An 11,596-nucleotide genomic window follows, 5' to 3' on the forward strand; every position below is an offset into this window, starting at 1 on the left:
TACAAGCTTATTACACCGTATACCCGAAGAAATTTTTGATATTGTCACTCACCTATAATTATCCTTAGTTACTTACCTCCGCGCTCTTGTGCTCGTAGGGTTACTTCTGAACTAAATTTTTTGACTGTCTTCCTAGTGGCACCGTCTTTTATTTTTGTAACACTTATACGGTACTTTTAACAACCCCAACTCCTATCTGAATATTTCTCAAGGATCACGATGTCATTATATCCGCAAGACCTAATTCACTATGTTGGGATTTACTACGTTTACCTTGCACAATCTGCATGATTTGTTTGTATCCTCTTCTCTAGCCATAACTAGGCTCTTCACGAATCAACTACTAACTACTCGTTGGTCCATTCTCATATCTATATTCTGCATAATCTCTCTTGGGTTATTTTCTTTGTCTTAACTTACCACTCGTACTATCTCCTTATATATCAAATGTTCATTCGCACTTATTTATCAATAACATCTGGTGTGGGAACCCTTACTGCCTCTCCCCGGTGGCGTGCTTGCATAATGTTCTGGAGTTGTGTAGGGTCTGAATAAATGCAATCTCATTCCTTTTGCCTTTCTACCACTTTATGCCTTTATTATTCCATAGTTGCCTGAACCAATAACTCTAACTTAATACCATATCACACCATCTTCCCCCTTTTTAGAGAGTACTAAGACTTAGTGCTACGAAGATCTACCTCTAGATGTTTTACCTCTTCATCTTCAGCGTCTTTCCACATCATCAATGACCCTTACTCGCCTTATGGTAACCCTTTTGTACCAGGGATAACTGAATATCTTATGCATGAAGGTGACACCTAGTGCAACTAGCATACTTAGTCCCTTAAGATTAACTCTGCTCAGAGTGCTTGCTTTAGGGAAGCATCTTCCTAAATGACCTTTAAAGGTTATTCGTCTGTTGTCTATTTTATTATTGTTGAAACACGATCTCTGAAATTCTCACGATGCTGACTATTACCAATTCCTTCGATCCCTAAATCATGTTCGATTTTTTTTTCTTGTTTACTATCCCATACTAAATTCTATTACTATGGGGGTCTAATTTTTCCTTCTGGTAATCACGTTCGAGTCACCAACTCAATTCTCGATTGAGGATATAACCTTTGGCCTATATTCTTTTATTGTCTCAAGGCCTGTAACTTCTTGTATTTTCCTTCACTTGACTATAGACTCTGTCATTCTATCATATTTTGATTTACCGTTATCATCCATTTATTACATCTTACTCATAATGATTCAATTACTCTCTTCTTATTCTCCGGCTAATATTTTTGTCTATCACTTTATTCTGATAACTTCAACAAAATATTCTTTCACTTTTAGCTCTCCTTGCTTCATCTCACTGGATCTTCAGGTCACCTAGCATTCTCTCTTTACTAGGAACGGGAACCATACAAAGGTAAATATTTATCCCTTCTAGGATTCTAGTGCCAATCTTCTAAATTTTTCCAGACATTCCAGTATTCATATCTAAATGTACTATTCTAGATTGCACCATCGGGGTGTCTCACAAGGAGAACTATTACCACATTTGCAATATCCTTCGGAAATATTGGCTAATGATAATAATCCATCTACCATTTTGGGTTACTCTAACCCCAATTGGATCTTGCTATCCCCTTCTTCTCCTAAACTAAATCTGTCAACTCCGTAGGGCATAACTGAGATGGGCATGGCCAATTGTACATACTCATGTTACTGTTGAAGGTAACTCAAAATGCTTATATTTCTCCTCCTGAATTGCAATACTGATAATTTTCATTAGCTGGGTACCTCATACTCTTTTTCAAGTTGCTTCTTTTACTTATTGAAACTTGTATCCACCTCCTGATTCTCTCTTCTCTCTTTACCATATGGTGGATAGATATTCATGCCTCGGGGCTCCTTTTCAAGAAGCTCACACATCTTAGTACATACATGATCTGCTGAAGATCTTACACTTACTCATCATAAGCATGATGCAAATTGAGTTCCTTTAACTCTGCTTTTCCAGAGCCACATTCAATCTCTTACCAACAATATTTTTGGATGTATGTATTGTTGTATTACGACTAAAGTCGAATTTAGGAATTTGAATTTATACAAATGAGCTCTACCACACGATCTAGAATAAGAAGAAAGAGTGACAGTCCTAAATGCCCTGTAGCCTCCTGCTTATAGGTGTGGTTCACTACACACCCATAAACAAGACTCTACTAGAAACGACTTGTAGACTCTCTAGGAGAGAACTTCTCTAATACCACCTATGTCACGACCCAAATCGGAGGGCCATGATAGACACCCGGTACTTTACTCAATCGAGTACCAACGTAATGTATCTTTCTTATCATACCATCATAGGTAAATGGGCCGAAAGGGCCGTCATAATATAACCCGAATAAAACATAAGGGAATACTTGACATAGGACGACCAAACAGGGAATACAAACTTATACATGTGACATACGGTCCTATAAGACCAAAATGAACACTCATACACTAAACATATGCCGACAAGGCCATACAATCTTTCATATACATGACATCTGTCTACAAGCCTCTAAGAGTACATACGCATTATAAAGGTCGGGACAGGGCCCCGCCATACCAATCAATATATGTCCAAATCATACTGACCAAATAGGCAACTCCGGAGCAAGAGGAGTGCACCAAACCTTCCGCTGAGCTGATAACCTACTAGGAAGAATGTCAACCTGTCTATCGGGACCTGCGGGCATAAAACACAGCGTCCCTAGGTAAAAGGGACCTCGGTACGAATAAAGTACCGCGTATGTAAGGCATGAAAGCATAAACAAGAACAGTAATGTAAAGAGAGATAGAGGAGATACAACCTGTAACATATGCGTGCCTCTGGGGGCTACTGACATGAAATGCATAATACATATATATACATAAACTTTTAAAAACATTCGCCTCTATGGGCATCATTATTATCATATCGTACCCGGCCTCAAAGAGGACTCGGTAAAAACATACCCGGCCAACATAAGGCTCAGTAGAATCGTACCCGGCCACGTGGAGCTCGGTAAACCCAACTGATCAGTGGTTGCAAAATAGGTGCCGTACCCGGCCGATTATAGCGCGGCTCGGTAGAGTAAAATAGATACATATATATAATGCATGTAGGACTCATTGGAATCACGTTCCAAACCTTTCAGAGTGACTTAAGGGCGTTGCACCTTCGATTAACATTATGGACATCATACCATCAATATGAGATTCTATATGATTCAAGGATCATACATACTTTCTTAGAATAACTTTATAAGGAAAGAACAACATGGGCAACCTTAGTTGCTAGGAGTAGATCCGTTATGAAATAGTGTATTCATTTCACTTTAGATCATGACAAAAGAAAGAAGGAAGTGCCTTAACATACCTTATCACAATCTTTCCAATCACCAAGTTGAAATCGCCTCTTCGCACCTTAATCTACAACAACGATAATAATACTATCATTATGTTACGAAAGGTACAATTGTCGCACAAGGAACGACAAACTTATTTTGTATTAAAACGGGCAGCATCTCCACTATAATCCTTACTCCTTCCAAATTCAAGATAACACCAACAACACAAGAACACAATAATAACAACATGTATGTATCATGTTCCAACCTTATATCTATCAAAATATACCACAAAACAGCCCACACACCCTAATCACTTCATACATAACACGACAACCAAAGTAGTGTCCAACAGCCTAAAAAGTGTAACGACGAACGACCAGCAAAACACCCTGCCATTATGTGGTATTTCTCCACACTCTTTATCCTCCCAAACTCCATAAAAATAGTAGCAAAATAGACAACCTAACAGCAATACGAAACAACCCACAAAACAGTCCCACAAGTTCAACAACTCAAAACTGATTTTTCGATTTACTAAAACATGTTTCGACTTGTCTTTTCTTTCAAATTGAGCAACACAACCAAAAGTACATAATTTATCCTCTTATACTATAAAACAGACATCAATTCAACTTAAAAATAAGTTCATAACTAGCCAACAGTGATGCAACAACAAACAACATACCACTCATTCAAAACTCGCTAAGTCTAGTCTTTACGGTCGAGTTACAACTCGTACAAGCATAGATAATGGAAGGAGAAGCATAAACTTACCTTGGACTGAGTGGAACCACGAAACCTAGCCCTTCTCCATCAAAAATCAGTCCCCCAACGCAGTTACATGAAGGAGAAAGAGAAACTAGCAAGTTGTCCGAGGTTTTCGGCACTAGAATCACATCGTAACATCCGAAATAACCTACGCTTTGTGTGGGATTTTTGGGGAGGAGTTGCAGGGGTTCAATTTGGTTTTCTTGGTCTGAAAGATAGGTGAAATAACTGAGTTGATAGTCCCTTAAAAGTCACCTCTTGGCCGACTTTGGGGCTTTTAATTTTGTCCTCTCATTTTGGCAAGTAGGTGATGCACCTACTTGTCACCTTACCAATCTGGCGCAGGCTCGCGAAAATATGAATATCTATATACTACGAGATCGTATTTACAAAAGGTTTATTGAGTTGGAAACTAGACTCATAGATATTTAATTTGGTAGGTAGATCATCCCCTAATTCCAAGTATTTTGGGAGAAAAACGTAGTTACATTTGACCTAATATTCAGCACATTTATAAATGGAACTTGTGATGACCTTTTCCAGCTTTTGTTCCACAACTCGCTTGACTTCAAAACATAACACAAACTATCATACGACTAAAAAAACTCATAATATAATCTCCTTATAATGTTAATCACCCTAGTCTCACCCCAAAAGTACATGGTAAAATAATCTAACTTGTCGACTTTCGATGAAACTTATTTTCTTCAATTCGTTTAGCTTCTAAGCCTTCAAACCCTCTCGCTACTTGGTATTAATGATCTTAATTATTTGTAACCTCTACGTTATCATGATGAACTAACTTTGTAAACTTTTCAAAGATGATTCCATTTCTGAGCTTACATTAATTGACTTATGACGTACTCTTACGTACGAAAACATGGGGTGTAACACCCAAACCCTCCCAAACAGTTCCCCCAAGGCTCCAAATAAATTTTAAAAAATACACCATAATCTAACATCAAAGTTAGCCAAAGGTGAAGAATAACTCCTTTTTGGTGTTGTGATGTGAATAAGGATGATGGTGAGCTAAGTTAAGTTTAGGATTCCAATTTCATCTAGTTCTTAGGGTATGTTTAACATCCCTTTGGAACTGTTTACGGTTAATTACATGTTGGTTGTGGTTTTAGAGTGAAAGATTACAAGATAGCACTTGAAAGGGGAAGAGATCTTGTTATCGTTTGTTTGGTTGTTTTAAGGCTAATATATATATATATATATATATATATATATATATATATATATATATATTATTATTACTGGAAAATGGGAAAAATATCTTGATTATGATATGTTTTTTTTATGCATGTCTATATGTTTATAAATTGAATTGGTGAAAGAAACATAAGAAAATTTAGATTTGAAGTGAAGATTAGATTAAGTCGCTTCTATGGTGTTGTATTGCCATTGAGGGATATTGTAAGCTAAATATAGCTTGGATTTTAACTTGAAGCTACAATAGGAGGTATGTGTATTGTGTCTTACATTTTCTTAAGGTTATCTTGATGTTGATTAAGTTAAATGGATGGACTAGACATGAACTAGTGAATAGAGTTGCTAATTGAGGATAGTTGGAGTTATGGGTTGTTTACTTTGTTATAAATGTATGCTATAAGGTTGTAATCATTGATGAATGACTTCATTATCATGTTAATAATACTGTTAAGTTAATGTAAGAAGTCTATAAGGGGTGATATGGGTTATACAGATTCCAGTCGGAGCTTGCCGCTCGTCGTGAAGTAGTTGTGACTTGTTGTTATATGGTATCTTGATATTGATATTTATATGTTGCTGGATTTCTTTGGTTGCTGTTGTTAGTATATGGTATTGGAGAAGGCCCTTATTACCGGGGAGATCCTGCCGAATTTACGTCAACGATCTAATATCTTAAGTAACAGACTTAGCCTTTACTCAGTATTGATTTTGAATCTCCTTATGCGATGGTAGACTGAGTTAAGTTGTTTAAAGAGTTTCTTGGAAAGTATTGAGAACTCAACGAGGTTAAGGTATGTTAAGGCTAGACCTTTCCTTCATTTTGGATTGACCCCGTAAATACATGTAACGACCCAGCCGGTCGTTTTAAGAATTAACGCGTCGGTCCCCTATTAACTGCTTTCCCCGTATTCATATCTGCTATTGTGGCTTGCCGGGAGGATTTGTTTGGAGTTTTGGAGTATTTTGGGACACTTAGTCCCTTAATAAGAGCTTAAGCTTTAGAATTTGGACATAGTTGGAGCAGTGTGAAGGCGGCCTCAGAATGAAATTCTATCGGTTTCGTTAGCTCCAATGGATGATTTCGGGCTTAGGGGCGTGTTTGGATTGTGTTTTGGATGTTTGTAGCTTCATCAGGCTTGAAATGTCGAAAGTCAAATTTTTGAAGTTTCCGGTTCGATAGTGAGATTTTGATATCAATGTCGGAATGGAATTCCAAAAGTTGGAGTAGGTTTGTTGTGTCACTTGGGGCATATGTTCAAAATTTTCGGTCATTCGGGCGAGGTTTGAAAGACATGTTGATCGAAAGCGGAATTTGGAAGTTTTGGAACCCTTAGGCTTGAATCCGAGGGTGTTTTGATGATTCGATGTTGTTTTAAGTGTTTCGAAGATTGGTATAAGTTTGAATAGCGGTATATGACTTGTTTGTAGTTTTTTTTGAGGTCCCGGGGGCCTCGGGATGATTTCGGAAGGTCGACGGAAGAAATTGGGAGATTTGGAAGCAGCTTCAGCTGCTGAAGTGCTGTCATAACCGCACCTGCGGATTGGGACCGTAGGTGCGGGCCCATATATGTGTTTGGATAGTTGCAGATGCAGCTAGAGGAAGGAAAATCAGGAGTTGCAGGATGGGGTGCTTTATCGCACCTGCGAGACCGCAGATGCGGTAAGTGAAACACAGGTGTGGCTGGTGCATTTAAATGAATTTTCGCAGATGCGCACCTGGGACCGCAAGTGCGGGTCCACAGGTGCGAGGTAATGGTCGCAGGTGCAGAAACCCTGGGCCAGAACCTATATAAGCTTTCTGTTGTGATTTTAGCCTATTCTTTCACCCATTTTATCCGAGAATTGAGCTTTTTGGAAGGTTTTTGAGAGAGGATTCAAGGGAGCTTCAAGGAGGTAAGATTTTTGGAACCCAAACATGTTTTTATGGTATTATTCTACTAATTTGGCAAGAAATTTATGGAAAATAAGGGTTAGATTGGGGGTTTAGGGTTTGAAATTGGAGACTTGGATTTGGGGATTTTAGGGGTCGTTTAAAGTCCAATTTTCATGTATTTGGTAGATATGAACTCGTGAGAGTGTAAGAATTCTAGTTTTACGAATTTTATTTGATTCCGAGACATGGTCCTGGGGGACGTTTTGGGCAATTTTCTTAATTTCGCGTTTTAGCTTCGAATTGATTAATTGAATTAGTTACTTGAAGTTATATTTACATTAAGCAATTACTTTGAATAAGTTTGTGCCATTTGGAGTCAGGTACTCGTGGCAAGAACGTGATTTTGAGTTGATTAAGTTGGTTCAAAGTAAGTGGCTTGCCTAACCATGTGTGGGGGAAATCCCTTTAGGATTTGGTATTTTTTTATATGAGTGTCGTGTACGTGAGGTGACGAGTGCGTACACGTGCTAATTGTTGAAAAACCTATTTTCATTACATAAAATATCTATATTTTTCTTGTGACTAAGCAATACTTGTACTTGAAAACTCATGTTTAGCTTAGGAAAAGCATGCTTATGTGAGTTAATTGTCTTACCTGCTTTAATTGCCTACTTGTACTCTATGCAGCATGTTAGAGTAGAATTTCCTGCTTAATTCTAGAATAGAACCGTAAATTCTTCTGAGATTGTCATGTGTTTATATTTGGGACTACGGGACGATATCCCGGGAGATCCCCCTGCCTGATTTCTTTGGGACTACAGATCAGTATTCTGGTAGATCCCCCGGCACATTTATATTTGGGACTACGGGATAGCACCCGGTAGATTCCCCTGTATTGGATATTTACTTTGGGACTACGGATCGATATTCCGGTAGATCCCCCTACACATTTATGTTTAGGACTACGGGATGATATCCCGGTAGATCCCCCTGTTACTATTTCTGTGTACTGAGTTATATTCTTTTTGTGTCTTTAATTCCTTATCGACTATTAGTATTTTAATCATACTGTTTCATTTCATACTACTTACCCTGACATATATATATATATATCACCAGTAGGGCCCTGACCTTTCTCGTCACTACCCGACCGAGATTAGGCTTGGCACTTACTGAGTACCGTTATGGTGTACTCATGCCCTTTCTTGCATATGTTTTTCGTGTACAGATCCAGGTTTTTCGGCTCAGCCATACTTTCAGTGAGGCGAGGCAATCTTCAGAGACTTCGAGGTATATTTGCTGCGTCCGCAGACCAAGGAGTCCATCTCTATTCTCTCTTGTAGCTATAGCCCTTCTATATTTTCCATTGATTAGACATTCTGGAGTTGGAACACTTTGTAGTATCCATAGCTTGTGATTTCATGAGATTACGGGTTTTGGGAACTGATTCAGTTTGAGAGTGTATATTTGTGTATGCCGAGTGACATCTTAAACGTTTTATTTATTTTTTATTCGCAGTTTTTGGCTAGTTTTTCTTTCATTTATTTTTCTACAAATTGTTAGGCTTACCGAGTCGTAGAGACTAGGTGCCGTCACGACAGTTCACGGAGGGCGAACTTGGGTTGTGACAAGTTGGTATTAAAGATCTAGGTTCATAGGAGTCATGAATCACAAGTCGGTTTATTAGAGTATGGCGAATCGGTACGAAGGCATCTATACTTATTTACGAGAGCCTATGTAACTATTAGGAAAATTCCACTTCATTTGACTTCCCAGTCGTGCGAGATTCTTGACATCACTAATTCTAAACCTATGACTTTCATTCTCTCACAGATGGCGAGGCCACGTACTACAGAAAATGACTAGGTAGTCGCGCCCCCTTCTAGAGTCGTAAAAGGTCGGGGCTGGGATAGAGGCCGAGGACGCACATGTGGTACAGCCAGAGCACCCATGTGAGCTGCCACCAACAGATCTAGCCGGAGCCCAGGCACCTGATACGCCTACTATGACTACTCCAGCACTTCAGGAGACCTTAGCACAGTTTTTGAGCATGTTAGGTACATTGGTTCAGGCGGGGTTGATTTAGGTTGCACCAACTACTTCATACATCGGGGGAGGGACCCAGACGCCCGCCGCCCCTACTCTAGAGTAGCGAGTTCACATTTGTCAGGTTCCAGGTGTCATGGCGACACAACCTATGGTCCCATTTCAGCAGATGGGAAGGGTAGTTCACCGGGTAGAGGACAAGTGGGTCCAGGAGAGAGAGGACAGACGAGGTCAGGAAAGAGAGAACAAGGAAGCGAAGAGGCCTTGTAGACCAGAGAGATCCACTGGTCCTTATTTTGGGGCATGGTACGGCATGGTAGATGATTTGTGGGTTAGCTAGCTCAGCTTGCATTTCAGGTTTCGCATAGTATTTTAGGTGTTCAGGGGTCTCAAGGTACCCGTACCGCACAATTCCCACAACTATATCAGCAGCGAGGTTGTTTTGAGTGTGGCGACACACACCATGTGGTGAGAGATTGCCCTAGACTAGGGAGGGGTGCACCTCTACGGACTTCTCAGCCATAACGTGCTTCGTAGAGTTCCTAGGCTATGATTTCAGCATTAGTTGCTACCTCACCTGCCCAGCCAGCTAGAGGTGGCGGTTGGGGAGGTAGAGGTCGCCCTATAGGGGGAGGCCATGCTAGATATTTTGCCCTTCCTGGCCGTACTGAGACTGTTTCCTCCGATTTTATCATCACAGGTATTGTCCTGGTTTGTCATAGTGATGCATCAGTTCTATTCTATCCAGGCTCCACTTATTTTTATGTATCTTCTTATTTTGCCCCGCATTTGGGCATATCTTGGGATTCTTTGAGTTCCACTGTTTATGTTTCTACTCCTAGGGGATTCTCTTGTTGTGGACCGCATTTATCGGTCGTGTTTGATTGCTCTTACTGGTTTTGAGACCATAACCAATTTATCATTGCTCAGCATGGTAGATTTCAATGTTATCTTGGGGCATGGACTGGTTGTCGCCCCATTATGCTATTCTTGATTGTCATGCCAAAATCGTGACACTGGCTATGCCAAGTGTACCGCGAGTAGAGTGGAGGGGTACTTTAGATCATACTCCCAGTAGATTTATTTCTTTCCTTAAAGCTCAACGAATGGTTGAGAATGGGTGTGATGCGTATCTGACCTATGTGAGAGATGTTAATGTTGATACCCCTACAGTTGATTCAGTCCTAGTAGTACGGGACTTCCCTGATATGTTTCCAGTTGATCTTCCAGGTATGCCACCCGACAGAGATATTGATTTTGGCATTAATCTGTTGCTAGGCGCTCAACTCATTTCTATTCCTCTGTATCGCATGGCCCCTCTTGAGTTGAAGGATCAGTTACAGGAATTGCTTAAAAGGGTTTTATTCGGCCTAGTGTATCACCTTGAGGTGCTCCTGTCTTGTTTTTAAGAAAAAGGATGGTTCTATGCATATGTGCATTGATTATGGCTAGTTGAACAATGTTACAGTGAAGAATCGGTATCCTTTGCCTCGTATTGATGATTTGTTTGACCAGCTATAGGGTGCACGAGTGTTTTCTAAGATTGACTTGCGTTCAAGTTACCATCAGTTGATGATTCGGGAGCCAGACATCTCGAAGACTACTTTTAGGGCTTAGTATGGTCATTACAAGTTCCTTATTATGTCATTTGGGCTGACCAATGCCCCAGTAGCCTTCATGCATTTGATGCATAGTGTGTTCCGGCCATATCTTGACTTGTTCGTCATTGTTTTTATTGATGATATTCTGGTATACTCCCGGGGTCGGGAAGAGCATGAGCAGCACCTGAGTACAGAGCTTCAGACTTTGTGAGAAAAGAAGTTGTATACAAATTTCTCAAGATGTGAGTTTTGGTTGGATTTCGTGGCATTCTCGGGTCATGTGGTGTCGAGTGAGGGGATACAAGTGGATCCAAAGAAAGTGGAAGCAGTGCAAAGTTGGCCCAGACCATCCTCAGCTACAGAGATCCGTAGTTTTCTTGGCCTGACAGGTTATTACCGTTGATTTGTTCAGCGGTTCTCATCTATTGCAGCACCTATGACCAGGCTGACTTAGAAGGGTGCTCCGTTCTAGTGGACGGAAGAGTGTGAGGTGAGCTTCTAGAAACTCAAGACAATTTTAACTACAACCCCACTTTTGATATTGTCTACCGGTTTGGGGTCTTATACTGTCTATTGTGATGCCTCGAGGATTGGCCTTGGAGAGATATTGATGCAGGACGGTAGGGTGATTGTCTACATATCCAGATAGTTGAAGGTACACGAGTAGAATTATCATGTCCAAGATCTAGAGTTGGCTACTATTGTTCACGCCTTGA

This window comes from Nicotiana tabacum, chromosome 3 (genome assembly GCF_000715075.1).
Source record: "Nicotiana tabacum cultivar K326 chromosome 3, ASM71507v2, whole genome shotgun sequence".
In the NCBI taxonomy this organism is placed as follows: Eukaryota; Viridiplantae; Streptophyta; class Magnoliopsida; order Solanales; family Solanaceae; genus Nicotiana; species Nicotiana tabacum.